Consider the following 13,575-nt stretch of genomic DNA (forward strand, 5'->3'; position numbering starts at 1 on the left):
TGATAAGAATCAATCAGGAAGACCTTATGAAGATAGTTTCGGAATTAATTTTTACGTTCAACGAGATATATAGAAATACTGGGTGTGCCATTTGAAATATGATAGTTTTTGACCATTATTATTTGTAGTTGATGTTTGAAAATTACTTATGATCATATTCCAGAGTTAAATTGTTTGTTTCTGCGTATAGGAGTAGCCAATTTGTCTACTCGAAAAAGTACTCGAAAAAGTCTGTGCCGCTGGCTGGTTTTTCACTGAATGCTATAAAAACACTATATTTTCAGTTTTTCGCCATTTTCTCATAAATGGTGCTTCTAAGGTATAAAGCGATCCGAAGAAACTCATCATAATTTGTGCTTACCATTCCATTTTGGAGGTCAAATACAGGTGTTACCTCGGGTGTTACAGTTAAAAAATGTAACTTTTGTCTATATCTTTGTTTCCGAACACCCTGTATATATTGTAAAATTGTGCCCTTAAGCATTTTTTCTACAGTATATTGACATTGCACGAAATTAAATGAGTTTAAAAAAAAAACTCTGGTGAGTTTTGATTGGGAGGAATATTTTCTGGTATACTAGGTACATATATACAACATGTTGAATAAATGAATGTTGCACACCCTTTCTCGAAACTAATACATTTTCACACACCAATAATTGCTTATAAATACAGCACATTCGCAAGTCGTAGGAATGTATTCAAATTATTTCCAAATACCAATTGACAACTGTCAATATCTAAAAAGCGCTACAGACAGTGGGAAAAACGAAACTTATCCCTCATATCCAAAGTAGGAAAAATCAAAATCTAATCAGTGCATACACCATGTTTTAAGATATCTTAGCCTACACCCTATAGGAGATCTATTTAAAAAAATTGTTCTGCACTGATTCCAATTTTTTCCATTCCTCAAATCTGTAAGGTGGCCAAAGAATTGAGCAAACTCTAGTACAGGGTTCTAACACGTGTGCTAAAAAGATACTTCAGTGGTGTAATGTCGGAAAAATCAGAGGAGTGCCTGAATATGAGTACACGAACTCTGAAAGCCCTACTAGTGACTATGTCTAGGTGTCGTGTAAAGCTCAGATGGTTGTCTTAAATGACACCAAGGTCTTTAGTCAATAAAACATGCTCAACAGCATGTTTCCTGATGTTTCGAGATTTATCATCCTGTAATGTCGCAAAAAGCTGCATTACACTAGCAGGGCACCTCAAAAAAATTTTACGATTTTTATGCCCTCGTTTTGCTCCCATTTTGCTCCGTTTTGCTCACCACTCAGTTTATTTTGCTCACCTAATATACAATGAGCTATAGACAATTCAAAGTGCCCTGCTGATGTAATAGGTATTACATCAGCAGGGCACCCCAACGGATCTTTCAAATATTCATCATTCGAAAGCTCTCGTTTTGCTCCGTTTTGCTCACCAGTCCATTCGTTTTGCTCATTTATACTTTACGAGTTTTTGGAGAAGAAAAAAAATTTTTTTCTTACCCTATCTTGTAGGATATCTGCATTTTGCTCTCTTTTTGCTCTTTCCAAATGTGCAAATCGTTTTTCTCCACCAGTTACCGTTAGCGGAATATGGGTAATTCAAAGTGCGCTGCTAGTGTAATATCACACTAGTAGGTCACCTCAACGGATCTTTCCGATATTGATCCCAATCGAAAGCTCACCATTAAGTTTTTTCTCACCTATTGAGCTATAGACAGATAAAAGTGGCAAAAGTGCCCTGCTAGTGTGATATTACCTCAACGGATACCAAAAAAAAATCACAACTGAAAAAAAGGGATTTCAGATTGCTCCTTTAACAAATCTTTACTACATATTTAAATCTGTAAATCGATTGGGATTTAATGACTTTTTCTTCAAAGAACCGACATTTGATATAGACCAGTCTTCTGTCAGTCCATGTGACACGACTCAGCTTCCTGATGAGTCTGACTGGTGAGCCCTACATCCCAATTTTTTAACATGTAATCGTTTTATCGATGGTGCAAAAACATTTTGATTCACATAATGCATACTATAATTCATAATATTAATAATTAATAGCTTCACCATTACCGACCATTACTTTATACCAGCATCGGTTATTACTTCATAAATTTTAAATCAAAACGGTTCACAGTATCGAGTTTCATGAAGAGTACCATTTAGGTGTAAAATTGAATGATGTTTAAGTTCACTTGAAATTATAAACGACTAGGTACTAGAAGTCCATCAGTTCTTTCAAAGAAAGGATGGTCTGATAGCACCAGTCAGAAGTTGCGATATTTTAAGAAATAATGGTGATATGATTCGAAAGGCTGTATCCAATTTGAAAATTCGGCAAGAGAAATGTATACAAGCTATTGGTTTTCATTTCGAACTTTTGAAATATCGTTGACTCAGCAATTCATTCGTTCCTATTTTTATTTTTATTAGGTACTCTTTACTGTATTTTATTTTTTTCATTTGTTATTGTTTCGTTATTGAAGTGCTTATTAAAGCTCTGATCTTTTTTGTAAATTTTCTACTAATACATTCGCATTTTATATATTCAAACATAACATTTTCAGTTCTCTTCATGGTGAAAAATTCAAATTTTCGAACTTTATCCAAATTCAAAAATTCATAAAAAAATAATTCTTGATGTGAAACTGAAAATTGAGTGATACCGAGAATTGAAGCATAATTAGGCTTCTTCCTAAAAAACGAATCAATTATTTGTCATTTGAAATACAAAGTGTTTTTTTTTGCCCTGAACACTTTAAATGAATATTAATGAGTCCGACCCTGGAATAATGAAATAATTGAGGAGATCATTCTGACTTGACCTTAGCATGTGTCAATAACCTCCCAAGTTTCAATAATATCCGTCAATAAGTTTGGATTTTATGATGGTCTAAGTATTTCCATGAAGTTGGAAAATCACCCTGTAGCTTTCTAGGGAAATCCAGAAATTAATTTTTTATAGTCAATCCGTAACCAGCTAGTCCAACTCTATCTCTGGTAAGAGTATGTACAGTTATTCCCCGGACACCCTGTATATCTCGGTAGCGGTAAGTGGTAGAGAAAAACGAATTGCAGATTTGGAAAGAACAAAACAAAGATATCCCACAAGCTAGGGTGAGAAAAAAAATTTCTCCTCCAAAAACTCGTAAAGTATAAATGAGCAAAACAAAGGACCGGTGAGCAAAACGGAGCAAAACGAGAGCTTTCGAATGATACCAATATTGAAAAGATCCGTTGTGGCGTAATATTACACCAGCAGGGCACTTTGAATTGTCTAGAGATATATAGGTGAGCAAAATAAACTGAGTGCTGGGCAAAACGGAGCAAAATGAGAGCAAAACGAGGGCATAAAAATCGTGAAAATTCTTTGAGGTGCCCTGCTAGTGTAATGCCGATGTCGCAAAAGATATACAAGATTCTCAATCTAAAAGTATTTGCTCCTACAGCTCGCTAAAAAATATGTATAACCTACTTTCTCTGTCACACTCATCAAGGGTAAACTATTCCTTGATTACTCCCTCCTGTTAGCTATATACAATCGGGTCCATAATTGTCCCTTTCAAGAAATTTTACGAAGATTTCTTCAGTTTTAGGAAATCTGCCTCAGTTTCGTTTTCGCTACACGGTATAAAACATTCGGTTTTCATGAAAATACGACACTACCTCTAAGTAGTCTCAGAAGGAATAAGGAATAATCTATTTATGTAGGCAGAGGCATGGGTGACAAATACATAATCGGACTAGAAGCTGCTAAAGGCGAATTAATGAAAAAATCTTTTTGGTATCTCGTGCAATTCGTTATTCTTGACACACATTTCAAGTCTTCACCATAGAAGGACCATAGCACTTACAAACATACCGTATTCGCAAATCGATGTTTCTAATTCTCAACATATTCCGATAAAAAATACAAAACGAGTTGGCAGAGTTGATTACCAAAGAGCCGTATATTTACGCAGTAATCACGCTAATGAAGAATATATTTGCACACTCAATTCTACGAGATTGCTTTATGATTTCTCTATAATAATTCCGGCATTGAAATTGATAAAAAAACCATATTTAGAATTATGAAAACTTGCTGTACTTAATGAGCAACGCATTTGAAAAAAAAAATGATTTAGAAAAATTCTATTTCCATTTTTTTTCTCCATAAGCTCAGAAATAGAAGAGTTTCAAAAAAAAGTTAATCTGCGATTTATCCTACTGAAAATTTTCTTTCATAAATTATTACATATTAAGTATACGTCAACAGATTGAAAAGCAGCGATACATTTGAGCTGATGAAACTCAATAGACCGATGCTGACTCGTGCAAAATTTCGTGAAACCGCAAAGTAAAAAGTAAACGAAAATCTCATATTCTGCAAGTTCGGAGCTATATGCGGCAAATGACGCTTGAATTTTGCAAAAATCTTGCAAAGGTTTTTTAAGAGAACATGGTTTTATTTTTCAATTTGAAAGTTTCTTTATTTTTGCTAATATTGTGAAAATATTCACTTTTTCTGGGAGCCAAGAAAACTTGCCCGCGGTATAATCTCTTAGATTATGAGATTGAACAAGCATTAAAAAGCTCCCTATATTCTGTCAGTGCTTCCCTATTTATCTATTTTCAATCGTATGTAACAAAATGTGCAACGATTAGGGGTGTTATGTGAAAATAACGAAAAAAATATTTGCAGATAAATCCAGTGGCGGCCCGTGGTCATTTGAAAGGATGAGGCTAAAATTTTGATGAGCAATGAATTCAAGTATATAAGCAGTAAATCGATTATATTTTTTCAATATAGTAGGTACAAAATGATATTTTTTCTGAAATTCATTTACTTTGATAATAGTTTCCAGAATAAATGGGTGAGAGTTTAGTGTTTGCCAGCAAATTCCAACTGACTGAAATTATTCATCAAAATTCAAAGTACAGGGTGGGCAAAATTATACCTGAACTACAACTTTTTTACCCAACGAGATGACGAAAAATGTATGTGTCATTCATGTCGTGTTTTTTTCGAGAAACTATTAATGCCATCAACTGCATTCCTCTATCTTCTTTTGTTTTCGAGTTATAGGCCAAAATTGAAATTTCGGCGATTTCAACTTTGGTCATTATCTCCGTTTCTGTTTGTGATATGTTGAAATGAAAACATTATACAGACACTTTTTTGATAGCAATCCAGTGGCGTACTATGATTTTCTCCAACAGGTATATTTGCAAGTTCGAATCGTAGTATTTTCATCTGAATATCTTGCCCAGGCGTTCTAAAATATTCTGTTTGAATATATTTATAAAAATTATTTCAGTTTATAAATGTAAGTACATCACGAATTTTGGTTGTCAGCCTCTGATGAGCCGCACTTCTAAAAAATAAAAAAACAATGATATGCATAGTAACCCTATGCTGAAGAGTTCATTTCAGTTTTGAATAAATGAAAAACTTATTAATTATTACCTACATTTTTTAGGTGTAACCATAGATTAGTCTAATGGTCTTACAGAATGAAATCCTTCTGAAACGTAGCTTAGGATTTTTTTTAACTACACACTCCGCTTTATATAATTATAGTCAAACTACAACTCACATCAAGATAATTTGTTTTTCACGGCAGTCGACTCCCATTACTTTAAAAGAATGTAATAGCAAGATAAAATTGCTCCTCTAATGAAAGATTGTTATTGTGCTATTTGTAGTGACTCTACGAAACGAAAGTAACTCTAATACTTATTTTTTGTCTACATGGAATTATCTTAACTAATTGAATTGTAGTTCTTGGGGAGATCTGGGTACGTACCACAAGCTAACGACAAGCGCACGACTCGACAGTAATCCCGTTTTTTCCCTTTTTTTCTGCCTTATCTTTAAGTCGAATAGCTGAAAATTTGTACGAAAGATGATCAGTAACCTCTGTATGAACATCTTGTTAACACGAAAACTGTCGGGTGTAAATAGATTGCGGACAACGCCTTATCAAATCCGACATCGATAGGTTGTCGATAGATTGTCGATCGATCGTAGTTCCACTGCTGGCTAATCTATTAGGATCAGTTCAGATTACAGAGTGATCGCAGTTGCTTCACTGGTGGAAATTGGATCAGAACTCTCATTGAGAGTTGAATAATTTCAGCTGAGAATGTTTTCTTACTACGTTACTAAAATGCGACACCCATGTTAGGTGAACCGCCTGGTCGATAATCGCAGCTTCAAAAATCTTTTATTTTTCTTTCGAAAGTTCGATACAATACAAAGGTTCAATCGATAGGGCCGTGGTCAAGTTCGATTAAGACGATGAAACAGTATTGGAGTTATCAGGATATATTCGTCTCGAAAATAGATTTTCAAAGAAATTTAGGAGAATTGACGACTCGCTCTGATAATCTTTCGAATGTCGTCAGAAACATTGAGTACTCAACCCAGCCGATTTTATTCCGGGCCGTCCAAAATCGGTGTGTGTGCAACTAGGCTAATAAGTGATAAATCTGAGATTCTTACTTTTTGTTGTTTTGATATGTTCTACTCCTCACTGCGAATGTAAATAATTTTGAAGATTACAGTAAACCAACTAACATACCTGATGAACAAATGTAGGTACAATTTTTTTGATCAGTGATTTGTTTTTAATTTCATTGATTTCGTCATTTACTATGAATGAATAAAGCTGATTACTTAGTCCCCTTTATAATGTGACTTGTATTGTATTGCATATAATTCAGAGAACTCATATTTGCTTTGGATTTGAGGAAGCGTATTTGAAAAATCATCAGAAAAAACTACGATGACACATAACCTAAAATAAAATGAAGGTTGTTCATTTCAAATTGACGCTTAAATCCCCACCCCTTATCGATCAACCATGCGATCGCAGCGACTCCTATTTTCTCCGTTTTTGAAGACACATTTTTAGTACGGCGATCGTTCTTCTCTCTACTCTCCATAATCTCTCTCTTCCCTCATCTCTTCTTTCATCTTCCTCCCCACAGAGTCGACACTCGTTAGTTACTTCTATACCCTCCCATTCTCATTAGGTGCTTTCAGGGGTGGCAATGCTCTGAAGGAATTCAGTGAAAAGGTGTAGCATATTCCCGATAAAATCCACATATTTCGGAGATCTCACAGTATTAAAGGCACTTTTTGGAATGTTCAAGTCTCGCAAGATCATTCCTTAATAATTCTCATTTGGTTTCTTTTTTCTCCTGAAACTTTTTATTGTAGCTACATTTTCCTTCACCACAGAAAGGTTCCGGGTCAATAAAAGGAGATTATGCATCTTTCCTGGCAAATGTATTGGCCTTTTCATTACCATTGATATATACCCAGTATTTTCAACTCGCTTCAACCATGTAGATTGAAAATTCATGAGGAGTTCCAGAAAGGTTCTGAGAAAATGGAGTGACTTCATGCTCCTTTTCTGGCAAATGTGTTGGCCCTTTGATTCATGAGTGACAAGAAACCCTAAGCAGACCTTGTTATACTTGCCTATTTCGTTGGGTCTTCTTCAGCACTTCCATACCATCTCAGAATCGATGATATTAGTGGTTTGATCGTAGCATCACTGTCAGAATGCATGGCTATATCATATTTCTGATAGTTTCTTTCTAGGGAAATGTCTGGGACAACCTGTCAGAATAGTAAAAAATAGATCATTGTACAGGGTGGGCAAAATTGGTGATACCTGTACTACAACTTTTTAACTCAACGAGATAAGGAAAAATGAATGTACCATTCATGTCGTCTTTTTTCGAGAAACTAATGATGCCATCAACTGCATTCCTCTATCGTCTTTTTTTTTGAGTTATAGGCCAAAATTTAAATTTGGGCGATTTCAACTATGGTCATTATCTCCGTTTCTGTTTGTGCTAGGATGTTGAAATGAAGACACAATACAGACACTTTTTGATAGCAATCCAGCGGCGTACTATGTATTTTTCCTACAGGTTTATTTGATGAGCTATAACATAAACTTGTGTTTTTTCTTATGAAAACAGTAGTTTAAAATGACTTAGAAAGAATCGCCATTTTTTTTACCTCTTCAGAAATATATTATACATCAACCTCAGTCTTTCTAAGTCTGTTTTCATAAGAAAAAATAGATCTTTATGTTATAGCTCAGCAAATATACCTGTTGGAAAAAAATCATAGTACGCCACTGGATTGCCATGGTAAAAGTGTCTGTATAATGTTTTCATTTCAATATCCTAGCTCAAACAGAAACGGAGATAATGACCAAAGTTGACATTTTAATTTTGACCTATATCTCGAAAACAAAAGAAGATAGAGAAATGCAGTTGATGGCATTATTAGTTTCTCGAAAAAAGACCGTAATTTATTTATTTATTTATTGATACAACTCATACAGATTCCACAATACAAGTATTCTAGTTTCCGATTCTTGAGTCGGCTATTACTAATAACAATTGTACACTAATAATTATCAATCCGATTCAATTTTAACCATTACGGTTCTTGAATATACAATACATAATTGAAATCATCAACAAAAGAATGAAACAAAAAAAAAAAAAATTGAAATCAAGTTTGAACTCTCAAGTTGCAATTATTGAATCATAGAAGTAGTCATACAGTTTTCGCTTTATTTGAGATGTTGAGTGCGAAAACAAATCACATACATCCTGAACCCTATTGTACTTATCACACATTGAATGTATTGGAGAAAATTTCATAGAATTTGTTCTAGGGCAAGGTAAATAGAATGTAGAATGAGATCTCACATTAATCCTCGGTACTGAGAAAAGTAATTTATCAAGTGTAGCACTGTCAGTATTTTCATTTGTGATAGTTTTATGTAGGTAAACTATTTCAGCAATAAATCTTCTATTTTCTAGTGTTATTAAATTATAATTTTTTAAATTATTGTTAAAACTATTTTTACTCTTACGTAATATAAAGTTAACATTATTAAGAAATTTCTTGATTACACCTTCAATCTTTCTTTGTTGACACAAATAACTAGGATTCCAAACAACCGAACAATACTCAAGTCTAGATATAACATATGAATCAAATAGGATTTTTAATGTTCTAAAGTTTGTGAACTCTCTAGTGTTCCTCAAAATGAACCCAAGCATCTTATAAGAATTTTTAACTACTTCATCAATATGATCATTAAAGGTTAAAGATCTATCAAATAATACACCTAAATCTTTGATTTTCTCGAGTCTAGTCAAGGGATCACCGTCCACAGCATAATTATAGATAAGGTCCACCTTTTTTCTAGAAAATGTTACAAGATAACATTTCGCACTGTTAAATGTCAGTTTATTTCTTTTAGCCCAGGCCACAACCCTATCCAAATCAGACCTCAGTTCCTCTGCATCATTAGGATTTCTAATAATCTTATATAACTTCACATCATCAGCATAGAGACTCATCTCAGAGAAAGTCACAACATCAACAATATCATTGATATAAAGAAGGAACAACAAGGGCCCAAGGTTTGAACCCTGTGGTACCCCTGATGTGGCTTCGAAGTTTTCAGAAAAAAATTGATTTATCCTCACACACTGAGTTCTCCCACCCAAATAAGAACCAAAAAAAGAAACCAAATGAGGTGAAAAATTGTGTATATGCAGAAGCTTAAACAATATAATGTCATGGGGTACCCTATCGAAGGCTTTAACTGCATCCAGATAAAGCACATCTACTTGAGAATGATTAGAAAAGGCATTCAAGGAATATTCAACAAACTCGATCAAGTTTGATGATGTAGACCTACCAGCAGTGAAACCATGCTGTTGAACTGGGATTTTGTTCTTCACGTGAAACATAATATATTTATATAAGACCGATTCAAACACTTTTGCAATATTTGAAATGATAGAAATAGGCCGGTAATTCACTATTTTTTCTTTTTCACCCGTTTTATATACTGGGCATATGAAGGCTGTTTTAAGACATGTCGGAAAACTAGCTGTTTTCAAGGATAAATTAAATAATATGAAAAATGGTTTCGCAAAAATATCTGCACACTGCCTAATTACACATGCCGGTAAATTATCAGGACCCATACTTTTTTTTGGTTTCAAATTTTGAATAGCCTCTTCAATATCTTCCACAGTTATCTGACTTATATGGAAAAACCCACCACGATCAGCATTGCAAACATTATCTAAACCACCCGGTTCCTGCCTTGTATAATTTTTAGAGAAGTGATCTGCAAATGCATTTACTATTTGTGAACCGTCTGATAAGATTTCACCCCCATACTCCATCTCACCTGGTATCCTAGTGATATCTTTTTTGTTATTGATAAAATTCCAAAACTTTTTAGGGTTTTCTTGAAGTTCTACTTCTACATTCATCAAATATTTTTTATAAGCAGTTCTAATATCTTTTTTAATTTTGGATCTTAATTCATTGAATCTTTCATAGTAACAACTTAGTAAATGCCTCTTATATAGTCTATGATATTTATTTTTTTGTTTTATATTATTAATTATATCACTACTGAACCAAGGAGGATATAGAAATGCTCTGGAAATAGTTTTTGGAACACAAACATCCACCACATCAAGAACAAGTCTATAAAATCTATCAAATGCCAAATCTACATCCGAAAAATGCTTAAGAACATCCCAGTCAACCTGTGAAAGCAGGTTTTTCATCAGCAGTATATCTGCTTTTGCATAGTTATAAGCAGGACAGTTATTTGTATTAATTTTTTTCGGCTGTGTCAAAGAAAATGAAAGGATTATATCAAGAGCAGGATGACAGGCATCCTCCCTTACCAAAGAAGATTCATGTCTTAAAACTGTACAGTGAACATCTTCACTACATAGCACCACATCCAAGAGTCTATTCTTGTTGTTTGAAACAGAATTACACTGTGTAAGATTAAAAAGACCCTGAAAATTGAGGAGTGCGTTTACTATTCTAGTAGACTTGCCAAAATTGTAATATTGACTAAGTTCTGTTATGTTTAAGTCTCCAATTATAACGAAGTCATTCACTAATGCAAAGGGCAGAGACTCAACAAAAGAAAACAATAATTCATAATTTTCAAAAGTGGACCTATCAGGCGGTAAGTATACAGCAAAAATGTAAAACTTATAAGAATGTGAAAGGAAATGTGCCATGCATTTTCCTCTATCTCGTTGGGTTGAAAAAAATGTAATTCAGGTATAATTTTGCCCAGCCTGTACATACTCGGGCGTGTCAGATTAAGATATATGTGGTCAATTACATGTTGAAAAGCATATATTCTCTAAATCTGACAATTTAAGGGTGACGAAAATGTGTGGGAGGGCGCCAAAGTTGGAAAAAAAAAGTCACGTGTACATTCTCGAGCGCGGTGGCTTTTTTTCTTATTTTGAAGCTAATGATTCAAGAATAACGGAAAAAATATAATCGGACAGTTTCAGCAAGCCCAAACAATAAAAATTGGCCATAAAGGTCACAAAAACCAGTTTTTTTGAATTATCTCCTCTCCTAGGCTTCAAATTGTTTTTGGATTCCTCATAAACGTTGTAGAGCATAACATTCTCTACAAATTTTGTCCCAAGTAATTTTTTCCACGTTTGAAATTTTTTGAGATATATGGCGATGAGTGTACATCAGACTGGGTTTCTACATTGACCTTGGCCTTTCGTATGTGTGGCTAAGCTTCTCGCCCTTATCGCCCTCTAACTCGAAAACGGTTAAGAGTATGTAAAATTGCTTCAGACAAAAGATGTATTGAATTTTATTATCCACAACTTTCATAATGAATACTGAAACGATTAAAGGTACAGGAAGGGAGATATTTAAAAAAAATGCCTTGTTATCATCTTCAAACCGTCAGATTCAGAAAACCCTCCCCAATTTGTATCAGATTAATGTGTAAACGCGTCTGCAACACCGAGATTAACCATCTGTATGACAATCTGACACGCTCCAGTATGTACAAGTAGGTAACAATTTTTTTTTTAATTTTCAAAGGACCTCTGTGATTTTGCGTCACGTTCGAATTGTTAGTCTCTTGAAAAGTAGTTTCCTTTGGGTCCAATTAACATATCCTCTAAAAATCTGACACGCTCGAAATATTTTTTTAGCCACTTTCAACTCTTCCATACGGCGAGCCCCACCACGCAAACTGTCAGATTAACATGAATTTATTATCAGAGACAGGTAGGGAATATACAGTATCTTAATCTGACTCGTTCGAGTATGTATACCTGACGATTTTTTTTACATCTTTGAAAACCTGCAGACGATTTCCCCACCGCTGAAAGGGCATACATCAAAGAACCTTTTTTGTTTTTACCATTTAATCTTCAAAATCTACTAGGTCTCCACGACCCTCGAGTAAATCCTGATTTAGCATCGTCGGCTCCCCAAATATATGATCTTTTTTTCTGATAATTATCCATTGTTATTCCTTACTTTAAATATCTTTTGGTATTTATCAGATAATCGTCAATTCGTTAATTATAAATGAAAATGCTTTGTCTTATTTGTACCGTTCTTGCAAGTTTTCTTACAAATAATTTTCGCGAATTTTTTGTTTAACATTTTAATATCACGCCATGATTAAAACCATATAATACCTCAGTTGTGTATTTTTGAAAGTATAGATTTATGAATGAGTGAGAAATCCGGATAAATCCGTATACAATATAATACGTTTGTGCTAGGTATTACCAATCAGAAAATAAATTCAAAATACAAAATAATAAAAACGAGTTTTGGAAACCCCTACTTATATTTCATTACATCCAAAATTCGAATAACCTTGAAATGGTTTCTGCATATACAGATTCATAGACCACAGAGGTCAAGTAGTCTCAAGGATTCAAGATTTAAGTGTGATGATGTTCCTGTAATTACAGCCTATAAAAATGTTAGCAATGTCAGTAGGTTCGTGAACTTTCACTTGAAAAATTATCCGACGGTAATGAAGAAGCGTATGCAAGTGTGTAGTGGCAAGATATTGAAAAGAAAATACGGAGGTGGAATGGTGACTATTATTTATAGGTCGATCAATGCGAGGTCTAGTGCGTATACGTATACCTAACTCATTTTATTGTGAATGTGACTTGAAATGGATCAACGCATTAACGCATATAAAATACTACAAATCGAAGGGTTCTATCGTATCGAACTATTCGAGATGAATTTACTACGTGCACGTGAACTTTTTTGTTTCATTGTGTAGAGGAAAATGTATAATAATGTATAATAATTCATGATCAATTTTGGAAGAAGCTTTTCTCACATATGCGGGGTTCTTCAGAACGGTACATGATCCCACTCTTTCATTGAAAATCATAAGATAGTCCTTTGAACTCTTTCAACTGAAAATTCTGAATACGTTATTGACGTATGAGAAATATTGTCGAAGGAATTGAAGTTTATTCAATGATTAGTACTTATTTTTTCAAAGAAATGCTTTGTGCTAAGTTCATGTCCATATCCTTTCATATGTCAAAACTAGGTTGAAGGTATGACATAAAAAAGATTAAGAATTTTCAGGAAAATAAATCATAAAATAAAAAGATAGATTACCCATTTAAAATAAGACAGTTAAATAACTAACATGCTTTCGGATACACCTTGTACCTAAACCTATATGAAAAAATCATGTGTGCA

The 13,575-nt window shown here is 33.9% G+C and overlaps 1 protein-coding gene across 3 annotated transcripts in view; it reads right to left on the reverse strand.

Annotated features, from left to right (window-relative positions):
* Window positions 1–13,575, reverse strand: part of LOC123314772 (supervillin-like) — a 275,601-nt gene that overhangs the window by 22,394 nt on the left and 239,632 nt on the right. The gene's annotated exons all lie outside the window — the stretch shown is intronic.

Source organism: Coccinella septempunctata, chromosome 1 (genome assembly GCF_907165205.1).
Source record: "Coccinella septempunctata chromosome 1, icCocSept1.1, whole genome shotgun sequence".
In the NCBI taxonomy this organism is placed as follows: domain Eukaryota; kingdom Metazoa; phylum Arthropoda; class Insecta; order Coleoptera; family Coccinellidae; genus Coccinella; species Coccinella septempunctata.